The sequence below is a fragment of the Ischnura elegans genome, chromosome 8, assembly GCF_921293095.1.
Source record: "Ischnura elegans chromosome 8, ioIscEleg1.1, whole genome shotgun sequence".
Taxonomy (NCBI): Eukaryota; Metazoa; Arthropoda; class Insecta; order Odonata; family Coenagrionidae; genus Ischnura; species Ischnura elegans.
Window position 1 is genome coordinate 2369037 of NC_060253.1, and position 21285 is coordinate 2390321.

General features: G+C 42.0%; 1 protein-coding gene across 6 annotated transcripts in view; it reads right to left on the reverse strand.

The window, feature by feature from the left end:
• The window catches only part of LOC124164156 (activated Cdc42 kinase-like), a 225296-nt gene that overhangs the window by 178531 nt on the left and 25480 nt on the right, over positions 1-21285 (reverse strand). For 2 of the 6 annotated variants that reach the window (XM_046541351.1, XM_046541350.1), the window contains exon 2: positions 14636-14684. The exons of the other annotated variants lie outside the window; for them this stretch is intronic. The gene's annotated coding sequence lies outside the window, so the exon portion shown is untranslated. The remainder of the gene's footprint in view (positions 1-14635; positions 14685-21285) is intronic. 6 annotated transcript variants of the gene reach the window in all.

Here is a 21285-nt window from a genome sequence, read left to right on the forward strand (position 1 = left end):
GTCAGACGAAGAGAGGCCTTCCGGTGGGGCATGTTCCTTGAGAAAAGACTTGATATTTTCCTGGAAGGTGGGGTTAGGGTCATGAGGCATGAGTGTGTATGAGGAGGTATCAGTCAGTTGTCTTTCAGCTTCCTTAATGTAATCAGAGGTGTTCAGGAGAACTACTGTGGATCCTTTGTCAGCTGAGGTTATGACTATATCAGGATTGTGGATGAGTTTTCGGAGGGCAATGATCTCCGATTGAGAAAGGTTGGGTTTGGGCTGAAGAGATTTTAGGAAAGAATGGTTGCAGACTTTTGAAAGCAGCAGATCTATAAAAATTTCAATTGGGTGGCCGGTTGGGAGAGGTTTAGGTTCATGCGTCGAGGGTGGTCGAAACCTGGAAAGGGCACTATGGGGAGGAATTGGAGTATTAAGTTCTTTCTTATATATATATAAATAAATAATGTAAAGGAACTTCTTCTTGCCCTGGGGTGGGCACACAAAAAAACTTAGAAATTGACAGAAAAACGAAAAATAAAATAAAAGTGAGGAACTTACGGGGAAAGGTTGTTTTTACAAATTTTCGATGGGACGCAGCCCATCTTTCTCAAGTGAGAAGAGGAGGGAAAGTGAGGAAAGGGCATAAGGAAGGGTGCAAGGCAGAGGGCAAATATGGAGGGAGGAAAAACGGTGGACGGGGATTGGTTGTTCTTTCTAGTGGGCGCGGTTGATTCCTGGACCAGAAAACGCACGGAAAGCCCATATGCATGCCTGTTCCAAGTCCTTCAGTTCTAGGGGGGTGGTAGACGGGGGGAGGGAGGCTAATATTCCCACTTTATAGCATTGGTCAAACAGAGCTTTGTGGGAGGAAGCATGAACGGCGACTGGAAGGGAAGCAGAAACAGAAGAAACACTATTGCATGAAGAGCGATGGCCGTTCATTCGGATGCAAAGGGGAGTGGTGGATAATCCGATATAAAAAGCGTGGCAATGCAAGACGATGACACACTGTGGCGTGGAGATGAAATGAAGGCCGAAAACACATGGAAAAAAGTTCACCTGAACCGGGAATCGAACCACGGACCTTCTGCTTTCCGGGCAGATGCTCAGACCACCGAGCTATCCAGGCTAATCTAATCTCCAGTGTTTTCGGCGGGGGTTTATACACCAAATCCCCCGAGGTCTAGCCCTATCATTTGGCCAAGAGATGGCTCTGGGCGTAGGTCCCGCCACGAACGAAGAATTCAACGCGGACAGAAGAAGAAATGGAATTAAAGATGGTCACAATCACACACACAGTAGGATAGATATAGCACATGCGTTTCGGGGAACGCTGATCCCAAGAAGAGGAAACGAACCATATAGGTCTCATACATTTCAAATTCACATTCACACAGGTCGCCACAGGCGAATATACAATCATAATAACATATAATAGAAATTAAAACAAAGAGACAGAAACATTTATGCAAGACGATGACACACTGTGGCGTGGATTGTATATTCGCCTGTGGCGACCTATATATGTCATAAAAACCCTAGGATGGGCAGTATCAGAACACACAATAAAGAATAGAAACTCACACTCACTAAATAACTAAATTTTCGGTGGCATTACCACCTTCCTCGGAGTTAGGTAAAAGACTGTAGGTAGAGGGTAAAGGATAGCTGAGGGAAGGGGAAATAGAGGGGAGGTAGGGTCCAAAGAGGGGGGGAAAAGAAGTGGGTTGAGGCAATTAAGGGATTAGCGGTGGATGTTTAAGCCGGGAGGAAGAAATGCTTTGAATAGCCAAATGTAGCTTAATTCAATAGAATAAAGTTTGAGTGGGTGGTCTGTGGGGGGAAGGGAGGCTAAAACTGAAACATTGTAGCAATCATTGAATTGACGCTGATGAGTGGCCGCATGTTTCGCCACTGGGAAGGATGCAAAGTCAGAGGAAGAGCATGATGCTCTGTGGTTATTAATTCTAAGGTTAAGGGGAGTTGAGGATTTGCCTATATAAAAGGAGGGACAGTGCTTGCATTGAATAAGGTAAACTACATTTTTTGAGGTACAGGAGGCCGCAGGACGTGGTGGTAGGTAGGAGACGAGATGACTGGGGATAGAAGGAGGGGTAAAAATTGGGCAGGTCTTACATCTAGGACGACGATACCTTCCCCTTCCCTCAGCTATCCTTTACCCTCTACCTACAGTCTTTTACCTAACTCCGAGGAAGGTGGTAATGCCACCGAAAATTTAGTTATTTAGTGAGTGTGAGTTTCTATTCTTTATTGTGTGTTCTGATACTGCCCATCCTAGGGTTTTTTTATGATATTTACCTCGCCGAGGAACATTTCGAAGTGTATATATATATATATGAATGTTCAAAACACAGTCACTAAATATAGACACAAAAAAAAGGAAACACTCACACGAAAAATAAAACTGAAAGACTTTCGTAGTTGTAGCTACTTCATCAGTCAAGGAGAGAATGAGTAGGGAAGGAGTGTGTTGGAAAAAGGGAAAAGGTGGGGGGAAGAGGGGAGGGGTGTATTGGGGCGGGGCTAACTCAACAAGATACATTCAGACCCGGGTGCTTGTTGGCTTGCAAATGCCAGATGCACGCCAATTCGAGGGTGTGGAGATTGAGGGGCGAGTCAGTGGGTGACAGGGAGGCAATGATTGAAACTTTGAAACATTGATTAAAGATGGAATCATGCGATAAACAATGTGTGGGGACCGGGAGAGATGCGTGTGGGGATGACGGACAACAGGAGGCACGGTGATTATTTATTCTAAGGTTGAGGGGGGTGGAGCATTGGCATATATAAAAAGCGGGGCAGAAGTTGCATTGAAGGAGGTATATGATGTTGGTGGAGGTACAGGAGGTGGAAGGAGATATCGGGAGGAATTTAAGTTTGGAGAGGAAAGAGGCTGGGGGTGGAGAGAAAATTTTACAGGTTTTACATCTAGGACGGTTGCATGGCGAGGGTGGGGTAGTGGGGACTGAATTCAATTTTTGAAGGGGGCGGGTGGCTTTGAAGATGGTGCTGAGGTTAGGTGGTCTCTTATACGTGATCCGTGGAAGAGAGGGGAAAATTTGTGAGGTGGATTTGTGGTTGGAGAGAATGGGGTACAAGTCCTTCAGGATGTCCTGTAAGGCATGAGCACCGGGGAAGTAAGTGGTGAGAAGAGATGGAGAGCAATTCTTTTCGGCACGGGGTTTATTGGACCTGTAAGGTTTTTTTCTAATTTTGTTGATTAACAGTTTATCGGGGTACCAGCGGCGGAGAAGAGAAGTGTGTAGATTGGAAAGGAACTTCTCAAGGTCTTCGGGGTTTTTGCAGATTTTGTGACCACGGACGGAGAGAGAAAAAGGGATTGAACGTTTGGTATGTGGTGGGTGGCAACTGTCATAGTGGAGGTATTGCTGTCTGTTGGTGGCTTTGATGTGGACAGATGTCTTGAATTTGTTATTTTCGGAAAGAAGAATGTCCACATCTAGGAAAGTGATGTTGGTGTTAGAGATGGAAGAAGTGAAAGAAACTGAGGCGGAAGAGTTAAGTGAAGAGACAAAGGTGTTAAGGTAATTGATGTCATGCGACCAGAGAATAAAAATGTCGTCAATGTATCTGAGCCAAAGGAGAGGTTTTAGAGGGTAATTTGATAGGAAATTTTCTTCGAACAGGCCGAGGAAGAGATTTGCATAGGAAGGGCTAAACCTACTTCCCATAGCACAGCCGGAGATTTGCAGATAGTGGTTGTTATTAAAAGAGAAGGCATTGTGGGTGAGAATGAAATGGGAAAGATCAAGAAGAAAGTCAGTGCTAGGGTTTTGAGGAGTGGGTCGTAATGAAAGATAGTGGCGGAGAGCAGCGAGTCCCTCAGAATGAGGGATTGAAGTGTAAAGTGAGGTTACATCAATAGTGGCCATGATAATGGGCTGATTGGGGGGGGAGGGAAATGGAATTGAGTTTAGAAAGAAAGTCATGAGAATCTTTGATGTATGATGGAAGGGACTGAACGAAGGGTTGGAGATAGAAATCAACGAAGGCCGAGATGCGCTCCGTAGGAGAGTTTCGAGAGGAAACTATGGGGCGGCCTGGATAATTAGCTTTATGAATTTTAGGAAGGATGTAGAAGGAAGGCGTGGTGGTGTGTGATGGTAAGAGAAGGGAAATGTAGAGCACCTGGCCGGCAACCAGGAGGTTCTGAGTTCGAGTCCCAGTCAGGCCGCATTTTTACCCTCTGATTTCTGGCTTCTTTCCACCTACCACAGCACCATTGTCCTCGTCCTTTGTCCATTATATGTTCCTATCCCTTTCTTTCCTTACCTCTGAAGTTATATATATGTTTGCGCTTAAGGCGCCGTGTGAATTTGTCTTGTACATGCGGATGGCCTTTCGAAAGGTTTGGTGAGGCAAGGATTTCGTGCCGAAGTGACTTTTTTAATGGAGAAGCAACTAAAATAAAAAATGAATGTATTGACACAATCTTCAGTTGAGAGTCATCTCTTTGGCGCTCCTCGACAGATGTTTGGGAGATATCTTCCCACATATGAAGATATTATGAAGTATTACTAGTGGGTGAAGATGGAAAAGAGGCAATAAAGATGAGATTTGATCAATCGGTCTAGGAGATTGCCCATGTTGTCGCCGACAGAGTGGACCAAGTGTAGAACGACGCGTCTAGACCTGCAATGTCGAACTGCGGCGTCCTTATGGCAGTTTAGAGATACTACACGAAATGTAAAACATTTATGAAGAGCACTAAGAAGAAGAATTCATCTGTTGTCCATCGAGACTTTAAAAAATTTAAAAGAGATGTTAAATATTGTTTGATTTTGCTCAATGTGTCTTCCAAAATTAGCCTAGAGTATTCGTAAGCCGAAGACGTATTAAAAATGAAGAAATATCATTAATTTTAGACCAAAGATCAACCGGAGAACTAGTGATATGGACCATTGATTGGAAAACCACAAAAAATAGGAAAAGGCTGCCAAAGAAAAAATGATAAAAACGGAGGAATCATTTGAAAAGAGGCCATCAACATCTTTTGCCCAGAAAATTGGTTCTAAACTCAAGTCTTAGTGCTTTAAAGTTCAAGATGACTCGCCACCTGTGCTCGACGATCGATCAAGTAGCTCGTCGCGCAACATCCTGAAGCTGCCGGTGACCTGCCAATCGGTGAAAAGGCACAACGTAGCAAACGGTTTGCTGCAACCCTCGTGACTGGAGCGTTTGAAGACGCCGGCCAGGTCACACCTGAAAATGCATATATGACTGTCGACCGGAAGAAAATTGCGCGGCAAAGGAAGAAATACAGAGAGCTTGCGACTTCATAGGATATGGAAAAGCTTAGAGACCAACCGAGGATAACATTGTTCTTCGAGGGAAGAAAAGACAAGACGAAAATCAGGGAATTGTGCAGCAACAATAAAGTGCGTATCACGACTCAACCGACGAGCATGTAGTTATCCTTGCAGAACCCGGCGGGGTTCATTTGGACATGCATAAACTGAAACAGGAGATACAGAATGGCTCGGAAACTCTATCCTCGAATTGGTTGAAGCTGCTATAATTGACACGTCTTCCATACGGTGCATCGGTTGTGATGGATCACATTCGAATTCCGTGACCTGCTGGAAGGGAGGCGCTACATATTTTATCGACGTGCGTCTCGGGCGTGTCTTATAGATTTAAGTGACTTCTGCATTCAGATGAACTCCCTCTTCGACTTATAATGGAGGAATTTGATGGGCCAACGACGGGACCAAATATCTACATTGGGTCAATTGGTCGCCAACTAAAGACCTGTGCGCAGCTACCTCTAATGAAATATCAGACGATTGATCTTGGTCTACCTGATCCTGAACTAAATTCATCTCTCATCAGCAAATACCAAAATTATTCGCTGGACATGGCCCGTGGTATTTCCAGGGGATACATCCCACAAGAGCTGGCTGATCGCGATGCTGAGGAAATGAATAACAGCAGATGGGGACTGACGGCCAACAGAGTGATCCGCGTTTACATAGAAACAAGACGACCAAAAGTGGCGTTGAATTCAATAACCGAGACTATGATGAAACTCTATATTCCTATGTGGTTCACAATAAAGAAAAATTGGAAGATTACGGAAGCAGAACATATCTGGGTGTTTATGCTAAGAGAAGAAGACAATTCCGTAAAAAGTTCAGTTCTTGAGAAATTCATCCAGAGCAAAGCGTTATTCGCTCATCCAAAAAACATCCTCATTGGTGAATGATAAAAGGCCAAAGTGCGAAGAGTAGCCTTCCAAAGGATATTGCAGTCAAGAAAGACCTATTCGCCTGATGAAGGCATCAGGGCTTTTCACATACCTGAGCAGTGTATTTATATCAGTTCATAGGCGGGCCATATGGAGATGAGGAGATCCTTACTCTAGGATGGGAGAGGGGAAAAGTGTTGTTGTATACAAACGGTAGGGTCATATTAGTGCGATCATGCCCATACGAGTACACCAAATTAAAAGATATACAATTAATGAAGAAAATTTCAAAGTTTTTTACGTTTCTTTGCATTTTAATACCGGTGATTGTATATAGTAAAACTGATTATTCAAACTATGTTGCTTACCTCGACTATTTCATACATGACTGGTGCAGAATCGGCTGAAAAAACCATTAAAATCATGACATTTAACGCCGAAATAGCGTAAAAAGAGGGCATGTGTTGCGGGTTGCCTACGCTCAACATAAACGACCCTGGTGCAACCGTAGGATGTCAACCTACATGAACAAAATTTTATCTCTATTCATTTGGTACGTCGGGCTACATTTTGCAATATGTCGAACTTTGACTTTCGAAAAAAGTTGTTTGATGACCGCCCCTAGTAGACAGCATCGAACTAAACATCGATGAAAGCATTCATGAGTTGAATGAGAGCTGTAAAGAAACTAGCCGACAAGGAGCAGAAAGCTAAATATTTGCGCGACGCAGAAAAGGCCGGATAAGAGATAAAAATTAGAATTAACTAAATATTGAGCTTAACAGCTTCGGTATGTTCATAAAAAAAAACTCTTGAACTTTACGCCATCTATCGTACTTCTGCAAAATTATAACCGCTTACTGCCGCTCACAAGTTGTTTCTTCTTACAATGGATGCATCGCTCTCTGTCATTGAGTAGACTTCTCATTCCCGTATTATATACGCGACATATTTCATTCCGAGGAGTCTCCTTCCACGATTCACGGACAGAACGAACGAAACACAAAAACAGAAAATGACGACGGCACTGTACGCTCCAAAAGTTTCACGCAAATGCAATTTTTTGCGCTGATTTCACCAGGAGGTAATTTCCACGCTACTGTTTTCTATCAAAGTGGCCACGGGAAAGTACTTAAATCTAGCACTTAGAAGGTACTCCGCATGAATATTTTTTTGCTAATTTTCGATAAATATCCGACTACACTAACCTCATGAAATAAGAAACGTCAGCGTGGAAGATCACCCAGTCACCGGAAAATACTCATTCGCATCGAAAAACAGATGTTAGAATGCTTAAGGAATTTACCTCAGGCGATTAGAAATGAGTATTCGAAGACGTTAGCTTAATGGGAGGTCATGACCGCAACGGCGACAACCAAACAGACAATTGAGGAAATAACTGCGCACACCGAGAAATTCCTTTGTAATTTTTCGCTTTCGGCCGACGCCACTTTCAAGTCGATTATGTTTTTTCCAGATGCTAGACGGATCTCTGCCTAGATAACTATGACTATAATAATGACAAAACTGGTTGCGTAGTAGTAAGTTCAATGAAGAGAAAAAATGAGCATCCATCAGTGCGATATGCGAGAGAAGCAGTAAGTGGACTGTAAACGCTTTTAAAATGTAAAGCCTCTGTTGTGGAGTTGTAAAAATTAACAATTTCGTCTCTATTCCTTACAGGATCCAAGATATATAATCGATCCAAGCTATTAAAACAGTGTAGACACAGTGGGAAAAGATACAACTATGGGATGTGGGGAACCCACGTTGGAATGAGGACTCTAGTCACAACTGTAAATAACTACACTTGTGAAAAACCACAGAAAAATGTTTCCCACTGTCTCTACTCTGTACGCCTGATCCCACCCCCTTCTTCAAAGATGTCAAATCCTCCCCAACCCCCTTTCTCAAGGGTATAAAGGTGATTTTCAAATGTTCTGCAGTGTCTTGTAGCAGATGATGGCTCAGTGAGCCGAAACGCGTTGTACGCAGTAAAAAATTTGTGGAAAATTTCTACGATCTTTTATTTATTCAAAAATGGAATAGAGTCTTCTGTAAAACGAAAACGGAATATTTATTTCGGGATACATTTTGGGGTAAACATAAAGGAAACAGATGAAGAAAGGCATTTAGGAGGTGCAATGTCTTCGAACCGGCAGAACACACACAAAAAATGGCAGAGGCCTGAAGAAGTAGGCATTCGTTAAGCGCATTGAGAAAGTATATTCGGACGAGAAAGTAAAAGAGAGGTGCCATTTTGCCCTCATCCGGTCACACCTTAAATACGCAACGAGCACATGGGATACGGTGCAGAAAGATTTAATCTTTGAACTTAAAAAAACAATATGGGAAGCCGTGCGATTTGTCAGAAACTGCCACGTGCGTGCAGGAATCGTTACCCAGATGTTAAACAAATTAGGCTTGCAACCGCTAGACTCGGAGGCTGCGCGGTAGGCTTAGATTGGTTGAGCGATTGAGAATAGATATCGTTAAGAACGACACTAGGAACATAATACTTATTAGAATCTCACTATATTTCCAGGTACGACAGAAACGATAATTCAAGAGAAATCTTCTGCCGAACGGATTGGTGTGGGAATTAGTTTTTCACCCGCGCGATAAAGGACTTCAATTAATACTTATCTTAATTAAATTAGAGGATTTCCTTTTTATACGCAAGCGGCTGGAGTTTTAATTTTCCGCTCTGATTGCCTACTGAGGCGGCTTGCGGGGTAGTAATAACAATAATAGTAGGTGTATTAAAAAGATGAAGAAATGTTGTTAATAAAATAAACTTATGACCGAATTAGATGTCACCCAAATCTTCAAACTTATTAATCACGCTAAATGGTGATTTTGCAGTTATGTATTTAGGTGGAGTGAATGAGCCGGCCATGGTGTTTCTCTTATGTTGCAAGGAATGAAATCAGAAGGCAAGGCCAATAGATGTACAATTCACAATATTGTTTTACAAAAATAGCTCATGAAAACGGACAAATATTACAATAGGAAACCAGGTACCTACAGACAAGAAAAAAATACAGGCGAAACATTCTAGGTTTGATAACAGAAGATAAAGACTCTTATTAGAACACAAATATTTGGTTGGAGCGCAAAATTTCCCCGACTGTACATTCATAAGAGCTAATGCCTTTCGAATGCGAGGCTTAAGCAGTTGCCTGCAAGAAAAACGAACTCTATCGATAATGGAGCCGCCATATTCCCCTGAGTTTACAAGATGGCGGCTCAAATACCTGAATCTCTCTTTTATCACATCGGCCTTTGTTTATCGCTAGCCGCAAGTTGGAAATTCGATAACGAACCTCGGGGAAAAGTCAACGACGTGTTTTTTCCTCGATTCTTCAGCTATGCATTTTCAAGGAACACTCAGCCAGCATGAAGGGTACTTAGCCTGAAGAAGTTGACTTGATCACTGGAGCTTCTGGTAAGCTAAGTGCTTCTGTACTTGCACGTAGTGAGATAGATACGTCAACAGGGCTCTCCAGAGAAGCTAATGAACTTGGATTTCATCGTACCACCAGGGAGAGAAGGCCTCAAATGTGTTAACACGGTCAGAGGATATTGGGTTTGGGTCAAGGGTCTTAGACTGTAAGGTTGCCTCATTCGTAACTGCGCATGCGCCAGCAGAAGTCCCGTTACGTCACTGTAGACCCTGTATCCCAGCTGATCCTAGCCATTTCATTGTTTGCACGCTAGAAATTGAGAGAGAACAAGTTCCTGAGACATTGTGCCGCCTTGTGTTTAACGCGAATCTGAACACATTTCCTGCAATTTCACTGGAAATCGTCTTTGTAATCCACTACTCATAAGACGAACTTTTTGTGGGTAAAGAGCGCCTTTAATCGTCGGATATGCCAGGCTCCCGTTGTACTGTGACAACGTGCTCCAACAGCTTGTCGAAAACGAAGAAAGCTGGACGGAATGTCTCATATCATAGGCGGATGCTTAAGTTGAAAAATCTTTTTATTGTATGTATTGATCTGTATTGTATTAATCGAATGATTGACCGTGTCTCGCCCCCCACACATGTGAAAAAAGTGGTGAACGTGAATCAGTCAAACTAAGTGGATATGCTAAAGATTTCGTAATCAAGAACTTAGATGCCCCTATTGCATTCGAAAATCAGGAATTATTCCCTTTTAATGCAAATTGAACTTAATATTTTGCGCACTCATTCATGCAGGGACTTTTTTGTAAATGCATCGTTTACCTCGTATGCTATGAGTAACATCGTGTGGCAATGGTAAGATATCAGGTAAACAAATTTCTAGTACTAAGTCTGTAAATTTGAGTCCTTTCGTATGCCTTTGACAGCTATTGACAAATTTTCGAGGCCACGGTTGCGCAAAATTGTTTATTAATTTAGGGGCAGATAAGTTTTAGCGTGTATAAAAATATTTATCAGGAATCAAGTGTTAAATCGTAGTTCACATAAAAGAAAATTACGTTAATTTTAATCATAATATTTTCTCTCGAACTAGTAAATTGGTTAAGAATAGCCTATATAAACTTATGAATGATGACTTGAGTCAAACCATATAATATTTTTATGCACTCCTTCGCGTTTATATTTACCTGCGAACTGTAATGAAGTACACTCTACCCTCTAATTAGGACTAATTCGACAAATTACCAATGTTCTGTGCTGTGTCTCCAACTTGGACAAAGCAATTATTAAATGTTACGCCAAGCAGAGGATCTTCACAAGAATAAAATGTTTGAACAAAAAAATGCAACAAAGAAGAGCAACTTTGGTAGTGCCACTAAAAAGATTTAAAAATTGTTCAGTAAATCCTTTTACATAAATTCTTGAGTCTTATTATTTATACCCTCTTCAAAATGAACCTTGACCTTGGAGCTAAATTTCTACAACAGACTTATGATCGACCAAATAGCTGATATGCATTAGTTTAAGTTTTTGTTTCAGCAATTGTCCTGAAAATAATCGAATTTGCTTCCTGCAGTGCTTTTTGGTGCAATGATATATTTTTCTTTTAGGTTTTTTGACCAAAGGCTACAGTGGAAACTTTCTGTGGGGTTTAAGATAGAGAAGAGTCCTTTGATTCGAAGGCTGTTCTACACTCAAGCGGGCAACTATGGTGCTGTTTTGATAACGGCAACTGTTGGTGGTTCATTTTCCATTTCTAGAATTATTTTACCTGGGAATTCTTATTTCTCTCAGCATAATATTGAAGTTAGTTCCATTTCATCTGTGTGATTTTTTGTTTAACGTATTATCACTTTGAATTCCTATTACGAATGATTTGAAAATGGTAATAACGGTAAATTTACAACTCTTATCACTCTATATGCTTATTTTTTTCTTCCCATTGAAGCAAAGGATTTCAATGTCCTCTTGCATAATTTACTTTATCTTAAGATATATAATTATGTACGTATTTTAAAAGCCCGGCGAGGAATGAAAACGAGCATAATTTCTATTTAAAAAGTGGCGGAACTGTAATTTTTTGAAGCAACTAATTCGTTTTTTGCGTATTTTCCTCCAAGTCATATTAATCTAAGTTTAAATTATGTTGCGGAAGTAGCAAGGAAAACAGTGTTTTGAGAGTTATAGGAAGGAAGTGTGGACACGGAACTAACACGAACACCTTCCCATTTCATCACTTCATCAGGAAATTATAGCGTCTGAATACACGAATTTATCTTTTTTTAAATCTTATCATCATTATTTTCATAAATCGGCATTCAATTTAAAATTCGGCTTATAGTGTTCGATAGAGGGTAACTTCAAGAACTCGCTGCGGTAAGCAGTTACGCCCGCGGAAAGGCTAGAATTTGAAATGGCGCTAGGAGTTGGGTCTACAGTGACGTCAAGCCAATGGGAGCCCGAGTCGCGAATGAGGCAACCTTTACTCTAAGAACCTTGGGTTTGGGTTACCTGGTAGACCAGCCCCATTACACATCCTATCCCACTCCATTGGGAACCCATGGTCTTTTATTGAAGTCGTTTCCTCAACCTGCCGCACGTTTGCCGGGGCGGCGCCACGTATTCTGGAGGGCAAGAATTAGCGGGTAAGTTAATTTCCGTATTGTTGAGCACATACTACAGGTGAGTGGAAATAGTCATTTTTGTAATTAATTAAGATTTAGTTTTCAATTATTTTCAAATGTTAGTCTTCTGCATTATTTCCTTATTGTTCTACATTAATATTTCGTGGATATATATCGCGGATTTACTGAAAAAAGGAAAATGCCGTGGACGTGTATAGTACCGCGTTGCACCACTGGTTATGGCCACAAGACTTCGGGGATTTCGCTTTTTAGAGTCCCCAAGGACCCTGAGAAGCGATGAAATAGCTATACGATTCCTTTTTTTGGTGTGCTAAAGCTCCAAAATTTATACATATTTTAAATTACAGGTTCTGCTGTTCCAGTGGTCAATGTCATTCACAGTAGAGGAATGGAGTAACACTGAGAAAATGCAAGATGTGCGACGGCTTTCATCAACTATTCATCATTCTCTCCTACTAAATTGAATCTCTTAGAATGATTAGTAATTAGAAATAGAAATTAGTAATAGAAAGAATTAATAGAAATGTTAAATTGCGAGTACTTAAAATTTATTTTTCATGACATTACCTTGCATTGATTGTATAAATAATCTCAGTTTCAATAGCATTGTGTAATCATTCTGGAAATGTAGATTTGATGTGTGTGTACATTATATAAGTTGGAAAAATGTGAATCGTTTTCATTCTTAATACCTCTTTCGATGATTTCTTTTAATGCAGCTGTTATCGATGGTGCGTGCAACTCTCATGAAAAGAACATTTACCGCGTATTAGCCTGTGGTTTCTGTCGTACTACTCATCTTATTTTTGGGCGAGGGATAATATTTCAGATTTGCCAGCACCTGAAAGTGATCAGACATCCGCAAATCCCTCGGATTATATCCATTGCACTGTTTTCGTGGAAGTTTATTCGGAAATTATTTGCAAAATCTCTTTCGTTCTTATCTTTCATATGGTATTTAACTTCCTTAAATCTCAAATTATTCCTTTTGTGAGTAGACAAGCATCGTTATATAATATAGTCTTTAACGGTAATAATGCTACTTCCGGAAATTATTCACCCTGTTCAGCGCTTAAATATGCGTATTCTATACCCGTAGAACGTCCTTAGGATAGAATCATTGTTTCAGGTTTGCTGTGTCCTGCCTTATTATTATCACTTGATCGAGACTCAGGAGAGTAAAAACATTAGCATTCGTCACTTCATAAAAAGTATATCACTTCGGCCTTGATAAGAAGCCGTTTGCGTTTCTGATATTATATTTGTAAATAGTGTTTGAAAGCAAGGAATAACATCTATATTCTTATAAGGCCGCGGAAACATGCCGATGGGCTCAGAGGCGTTGGTGCGTACGTTGCTTCTATGACAACTTATATTAACGTTTACCACAAGATAGCTATAAATAATTATTTCCTTAAAAATACCTTTCCTCACTACATAAGATTTTAACTGCTGACAATCTTTCGTTATGGCTGTAACTGATTTTACAAAGGTATGGAAGCAGACGAAGCTGAAATCCAACGCCTTCCATTTGATTAATACTCACGTATGAGAACGATTTCTAGGTATTTTTCGCTATAAGATGTTAAGTGCATATGAACTTGTTAACTAGTAACCACTGTCGATGTGTTTATATTCATTTTTGCCATAAATTAGTTCATAATTACTGAAGTATCGTATACAGATACGTAGGAAACTTGCCCTTCAGGATAGGTGGCGCCCCTACCGGCCTCAACGGGAAACGGCTTCATTAAATGACCATGCCTGAACGGAGTGTCCAGACCTTCTCATATTCTAAGACCGTGTGGTAGACATAGGGTGGTCCGGCATGTCTCTTCCAGGAGATTACCAATAACTGGGGAACCCGAAAGTCGGGCTCCCGTCGATGACTTTCTCCGGAGACCCTTCCTACACGACCACACATTCACAACTCCTACGTTTACGGCAAACAGCCACGAAAACAATAACTTTTAAACAATCACACTCTCGCACAACGGGTGCATAACAAACAACAAAACAAGCGAGTGGCGATTATAGTATAGGACTCCCCATGGCGCGAACATAGCCTTTTTCCATGAAAACGCCGAACTTCTAGGAAAAAAAGTGGGATTTTCTAAATACGGGTGAATAGTTGATAATAGTTTCCGAGAAAATTTTGAGGCAGTTTAATGCGGAAAAGTATGTCATAAAAAATGAATTAGCAAACGAAGTTAAGGCTTGGCAAGTAATTAAATCTCATGCGTGATAGCTATTGATATTTTTGCATCTTCAGCGCACAAATGCCATTTCATCACTAGCAATTGCATGATTTCGAAAACAATAGACAAAGCAAGGCGGGTTCAAATGTCTGCTAGCAAACACACATACCCAATTGGAACCACAGGATACGATGGCAGACAGAAGTGATGACGCTTACCTGAAAATAAAAACGCACATAAGTTTATTTGGATTGTGAATTGAAATGCATTTATTTATAAGTAACAGTAACAGAATTCATTTTTGGTTCGCCACAAGCATACTCATGCATACAAGTTTACTCATTAGCTTCAAAGCCGGTTATTGAAGCATTCTTAATATATTTCTATATGATAATAAATGGTTATCATGAGCTTATAGCTCTTTAAACATCAATGATTATTAATTATAAATGCGAGACGATAAGCAGACAAAATCCGGCGGCCATATTACTTTTATCGAGTAGCATGGTTTAGATCTCACTAGACTTTGCAGCGGGTGATCGTAGCGGTGCTCTGCCGCTATATAGCAGCTACGTCACTATCCGATGACGTATCCAGCAGTAGTGTGGTTTCTGGATCACTCAATCATCCGCATCATCTGATGACGACGCGTGAGTCAAGCGTTGAAAGAGGGAAGCCAAGGGAAAAGATGGCCCGAGGGAAAGGAATAGCAAGAGGAGGATCCACATTCTGCGCGCACCGTTTAATCTCGCCAATTGATTGATTGGTTTCACACCTGCCTCTCTCTTTCAAACCTGCCACTCAAAAATCGTGAGATTGGTTTCACGCAGCTCTTCATTCCGCTCTCCTATTCAGCCTTTTCATTCATTGGCTTTTTTCGTCCTCAATAAACTCTCATATGCAACTCATTCGGGGACATCTCTCGCCCTTCTTCCAGTCCACCTGTCATTGGGTGCACCTGCGAAATTTCTTTTCCATACAATGGATCTGCCGAGAGCCTGCTTCACAATTGAAAGATGCCATTGCTTTCGCCATCCAGTGTTAGTGTGGGATAGTGTTTCAGTGTTAGTTAGTGCTGCAGAGCAGTGTGGAGTCGCCAACGATGCTGAGCAATACAAAAAAATCCTCGAGGACCCCGCGACGAATAAATAGGGGTTGATTGGTTGAAATGGAGGGGGAGTGGGTGGGTGGAGGGATGAATGAAGATCACGACGACTTTTGAAAGGGAGGCTTGCTAACTGTAGAGGGGTACCGAGCCCTCCATGCCACCCATGCATTCATTGGCCCCAACAACACAAGATCGGGACTCCACACTGCATTCACGAGACATCGAAGATAGAATGTCTCATTGACATCGTAATGCACATCCAAATACGTAGCCGATGCCTTAATTGAACATATCGTAACAGGCCCAAGTCGCGAAGGAGCTTACGTATCGAAAGTCCATACGCTAAGTCCATACGCTAAGTCCATCGTATCGAAAAATTCGACCATTATTTCAAAATATCTATTTCTCCCGTTTCTCTAACTTACTCTTCATTTTCCGCGGGATATGATGCGCCGCACTAGAAACGCTCTCGATAGCACCTACTTACGACGAGCACACGTAAAATGGATAGGGGTCGTGAAATTAGAGGCATTTCCAGAGAAATGTTTCAGCTAAAATTAAAGGAATCAAACCTTAGAATTACTCATTAGAACCAGCACATCAGTAATTAGATTAACCGGCTATTTTATTGGGCACAGTTGGTATAGGATCGCCCTCATTGATGATTGCGCAGCCAACAGAAAAATCGGATTTCCCCACTTCAATTGCCATTCGGATTTTCCCGTCTCAGAAATTAATGAATAGGAAAAACACAGCTCAAAACAAATCGTCGGTGGGATTACTCGGTGAGATTTGACCATAGTTTGGAACGAAGAGCCTTTGAGATATTCCATACCGTTTTTAATCTCCTCCGCCGGGGGAGGAGATTAATTAAGGAGGAATATTACATATTTTTACAATCCAAGCCGAAATACAAATTTAAAGTTTTACTTTCATTAGTTTCAAGGAGATTCTAAGCTGGCTGATTACGGAGTCAGATTAGCTCCACGGGGGCGCTTCAGAAGTGGTAGGTGCCAACGAACATATTCAGGGCCAGAGACGCCCATGGGGGAGGAGCACGGAGGGAATGGGCCACGGAGGGAAGGCCGCGTGCAGTACATGCACAGCAGCAGCGAAGGGAGCTTCAGAGTCCGCGGGTCATAGAGAGAGGGGGCATATCCCCTCTTCCGTGTAGTATGACGATGGCAGAGATGGCTTTTGAGGGCGTCCGAGTGGGGGCAAGTGGAGGGGCGGACATACGACCCAGCCCTTCACATCATCCCCCATTTCCAACTCCCTCGTCAATGGGGAGGGCGACGAAGGGTGCTCGCTATAGGGACCTCCAAACAAACTCTCCTGTCACAACACCACGGGTCGACAAAGTTTTCCAACAGATCGCGCCACTTACGCTGTATATGCCTCGTTCAGATTACGGATGTTCCAGCAATATTAGGAACTATCGTGCATTCACACAACGATGGTTAAGACCTGTGCTGCCCTCTAGTGCTGACATCCAAAGTGAACGAGAAATTGACGATTAGCAAAGCTGTTGAGGTATGCAGGGCCAAGATATCACTTTGTTCTACGTGTATTTAACGAATTATTTTTCTTCCGCCCATATTCTTCCCTGCTTGGACTAATCCATGAAAAAAACAGAGCGAAGGGAGCTTTACGAACTTTTCGTCTTTCTCTTGTCGCTTCCTCTTCCGGTCTCCCAGCGCCTAACCATCGTAAAGTGGCAACCTTCGGAACTACGGTAACTATTGTCAGGACATGCATTCACACTGCTAGATCGACCAACTATCAACTATCGGCTAACTATAGGTTGAAAAAAACGGCCCTCGTATTTCACACGAGGGTCAAGAGAATGCGTTGCATTATAGTGAACCATATCTCGTTATTGAAGCGATCCAAACATCTATATATCCAGTAGATTTGAAGCACAATGAAATTTCGCGATTGCGAGGACGGATGAATTTGGGCCAAATTAGCATCCAAAGGTAAATAATTGTTACACTCGAAGTTAATGAATGGCACAGTAACAAGGCTTTTATCGAAGAAAACCGTGACTACGTGTTAATAAAATTGAAAAAGAATCATGAGTTTACGAGAGGATCCCACAGTCTTATAAGATGGACGTTTATTCTACAACATGTCTACCAAGTTGTTATTACAATGGAGGATTTTCAAATCGGTCTCTAGATGCGCTGTCGCTCAACACGCATTTGGTTCACATAAACGCCGATTCAATCCCTAAAACATAGTTCTGCGTTGCGTGGTGCGTGAGCAAGATCGGCCATACTGTTATCGCAAACGCGTCAATTACTTGTGGTGGCAACGCAAAGAAAATGCGAGAACATACATACGGTGTAAGGCACTTGAATCGACGGAGGGTTGAACTACAATGCACCCTTCCACCTTCGTTTTCGCATCTCAGCGCACGCATGCACGCGCTTAATTATGACGGAGAGGCGAGATTCGCTGAATCACACGAGAATGGATTGGGGGGGGCGCACGATGAGGGACCTCCCCCTGCGAGTCGGTGCAGACGCCACCAGCAACCCCCCCCTCTTACCCCACCCCCATCCCAGCAATCCTCACACATGTCATCTCATTCCACGGAGCAGACTGACGTCCCGCACTGCCACGGCAGAAAGCATGACGTCACGTTGCTCTTGTAATTAGTAGTAGGACCAGCAGTTGTACGGAAACTAGGAAACACTGCAATGACAGCGCTCTGGTCATGAGAAAGTAATGAACAGGGAAGTCGTGGAGACGCTCAGACACGCAGCCAAACCCCATTGTAAGTGGAAAAAAGTCCAAAAACGAAAGTTTGACATGGGTTTTTTTAAATATTAGGCTGGGTAAACGGATGTTACAACTACATAAAGGAGGGTTTCACAGGTTGCTAATTATGCACGTGCACGTAGAAATGAGTGTCAAAGAGAGCGAAGAAGAGCAAAGCGCTGATCCCGCAGACGCAGACGCCTGAATGGACGGTCGACTTTAAACCATGATTCCAGTACATCGGTCCTCTTGATTTTATTTTTTAAACTTTAAATCGATTGGAATAAGTATGGAAAATATAAATATGTTTTCAATATTTATATTTTGGAGAAAATAACCGTGGAGAAATTAATTATGATGAATGGAAAGTAGTTGATTTTTTAGGATGAAACGTTTAATTTAATTAGAAAAAGTTATATAATCGGACAGAATCGGATCGCGTTTTTAAGATATATTATTCGTTAAAGACTGAGGTAAACAGTGTGAAAGAAATCAACTGCCATCGGGTTGCAAAAGGTGTTTTCCGATTAAAGAATAGCTATGCATGACAAGCCGAAAGGGAATCCATCCGCTGAGTAGCAACGGGTTAACTATATTATAAACAGTCTCCATTAAGATATTATTCTTTTTGGTAAATCAATTGTGCATGCTATACGTACTCATAGGTACACGTGGTGAATTTATATACGCAAGGGCTTTTGAGATTTTTGAAATGTAGGGAGGCCCAGTCCCGAGGCTCCAACCATGTCGTGTATGAAGTGCTCGAAAAGGTTATTTCCGTTCAACTGAGGGTACTTATTCGATTCCGGAATGCCTATTTAGTGCTGTGTTTCTCTCTTCGCGCAATACGCCATATTTGATCGTATCTTATTTTTGACCGTTAAAACTGACCATTCATTGCAGTATTTTATGTTATGTGCCAGGGAAAATGGACCATGAAAACTTCAAAGCAAATTTTTACTTTTCTATGAAGCACATGAAGTTTTTTTCAAAGATATTTGCTAAAATAATTTTTCAAACTTTACATCAGATTTTTTTCCGACGACTATGCCCTTTTTCTGAGCTGATGGCGGCTGGGTGGAAAAAAGCAGGTAGCCAATCAGAAGCGCTGCCCCTTCCACCTCTCCTTTCCCCTCCATCCCCTTCCCTTTTCCGCTCCGCTCCCCTCCATCCGGCCGACCGGCGTTGCCAGCCTTGGGAATAACGGTAATTTCGGGGGCGGCGGAAGATTCTCGGACGAACGCTGTGCGGTCTCCACAGATTCGATTTGGCAACACTGCTAGCTGGAGAGCGATCTGCACTGCACGGAGTTCGGAGGGAGACTGCGGGCTCCTACACACTTTCTCCTGTCACTCTTCTGTGATTGGCTAGAAAAGTGGGTGGGTTTTGAGCAAGCTCAAGGTCAGCCGCCGTCAGTTCAGAAAAATGGTATAGAAATATTGACGAGACAATTTTAATTTTTATTAATTCAAATTTTTAAATATGGCTGAGTGAGAATCCAAGGGGTTCAAGTGATTCCTTTTTATACAGAGTTAGGAACAGAAATTAGATATAGAAAACAAACGATATCAACTAAAGATTCGATGCAGTGCATTTGATTTTCCACTCGATGTGAGCACAGAATAGAGACGCACTCGCATCCTTTGGCTACCAAGTTTTTTGTGTATTTCTTCAAACAATTAACTTTCCCAAACTCTGTCCAGAAAAAAATCACTTGTACCCCTTGGCTTGTCACCCATTCATTGCTAATCTATTTTTATTACTGATCAAGTTACTGTTTAAATTGTAAAAATAATAAAACTTGAAACATATCAAGAAAAATCGAAAATATTGAAACCTTACCACCGGAATTCTTTAAAGCAGTCTCTAAAACATTTAAATGAATATTTTAGGGTAGTTCGTAAAAGTTATGGATTTCTGTCCCTCTGAAGTGGGGTCTGACCCTTTTTAAATTTAATTTCCCCTGTAGGAGATACATACTGAGATCTTTATTCTTCCCAACCCCTCCTAATGCACTCCCCCTGTAATCTTTGAACTCCTTTTTTTCTGGCTACAACCCTACTACTTCCAGCAATCTTGATCGCACGGACGGGGACCTTTCACCTTGTTAAATACAACTCAGTCCCATGAAGTAACTCACTCAATCAGCTATTAAACCCGAAAATTTGTAAGGTTGAGCCAGGGTAGAGCTCACCTTGGGTTAAGGACGGGCACGTGAAATTCCCGTATCGAGGGGGGTAGAGGGCGGAACTTTCAGTTTGGGGGTGTCCGATGGCGTAGTTCGTATAATAAGAGTTCGTATTATAAGATATGATGGATCTTATTTCGCTAGGAGTAAGAAATTAAGTGAAAGTGTGTGTGATTGGAGGAAATATGTAGCAGGGTAGATGCGCCCACTTCCTGGGCTTGCCGTGGGATCATCTCATTTCGTCTCCCCCCGCCGAGAGCTCCACACTTCAACTTCCCCGCCTGCTGCTGCGGACACAAACTCACTCACTCACTTGGGGGCTTCGCTTGGTTCCTGCTCATCTTCCCTGCTGTTTTTTTCTTCGTTCCTATCGACATGTTTTTCGGGCATCATAATTCATCGACTGCCTAATGTGCTGAGATGTTGAGCGCTTAACACACTCGCAGCTTCTTCTCACTTCGCGAAAAGGTGCGCCAGTGACATTCCTCGGTTGCTAGCAATGCATTACACCTGTTTCAATTGCCACTTAGTGTTCTAAAAGTGTTTTCCCCCTCGCAACCATGGGGCTAACGATTCTTTGTTGGGCTCGGGTGGCCCTCGTCGATGTTCCCCTCTATACTGTTTAATTCCTTCCCACGATCCGATGCGTTTTCGTGGTATTTTTCGTCGTCATTGATGGGTTTAGATGAGCTCCCCACTCGAATCCGAGGCTCGCTTTACCCGTGCATTCTTCGCACGCATCTTTCCCTGCGATCGT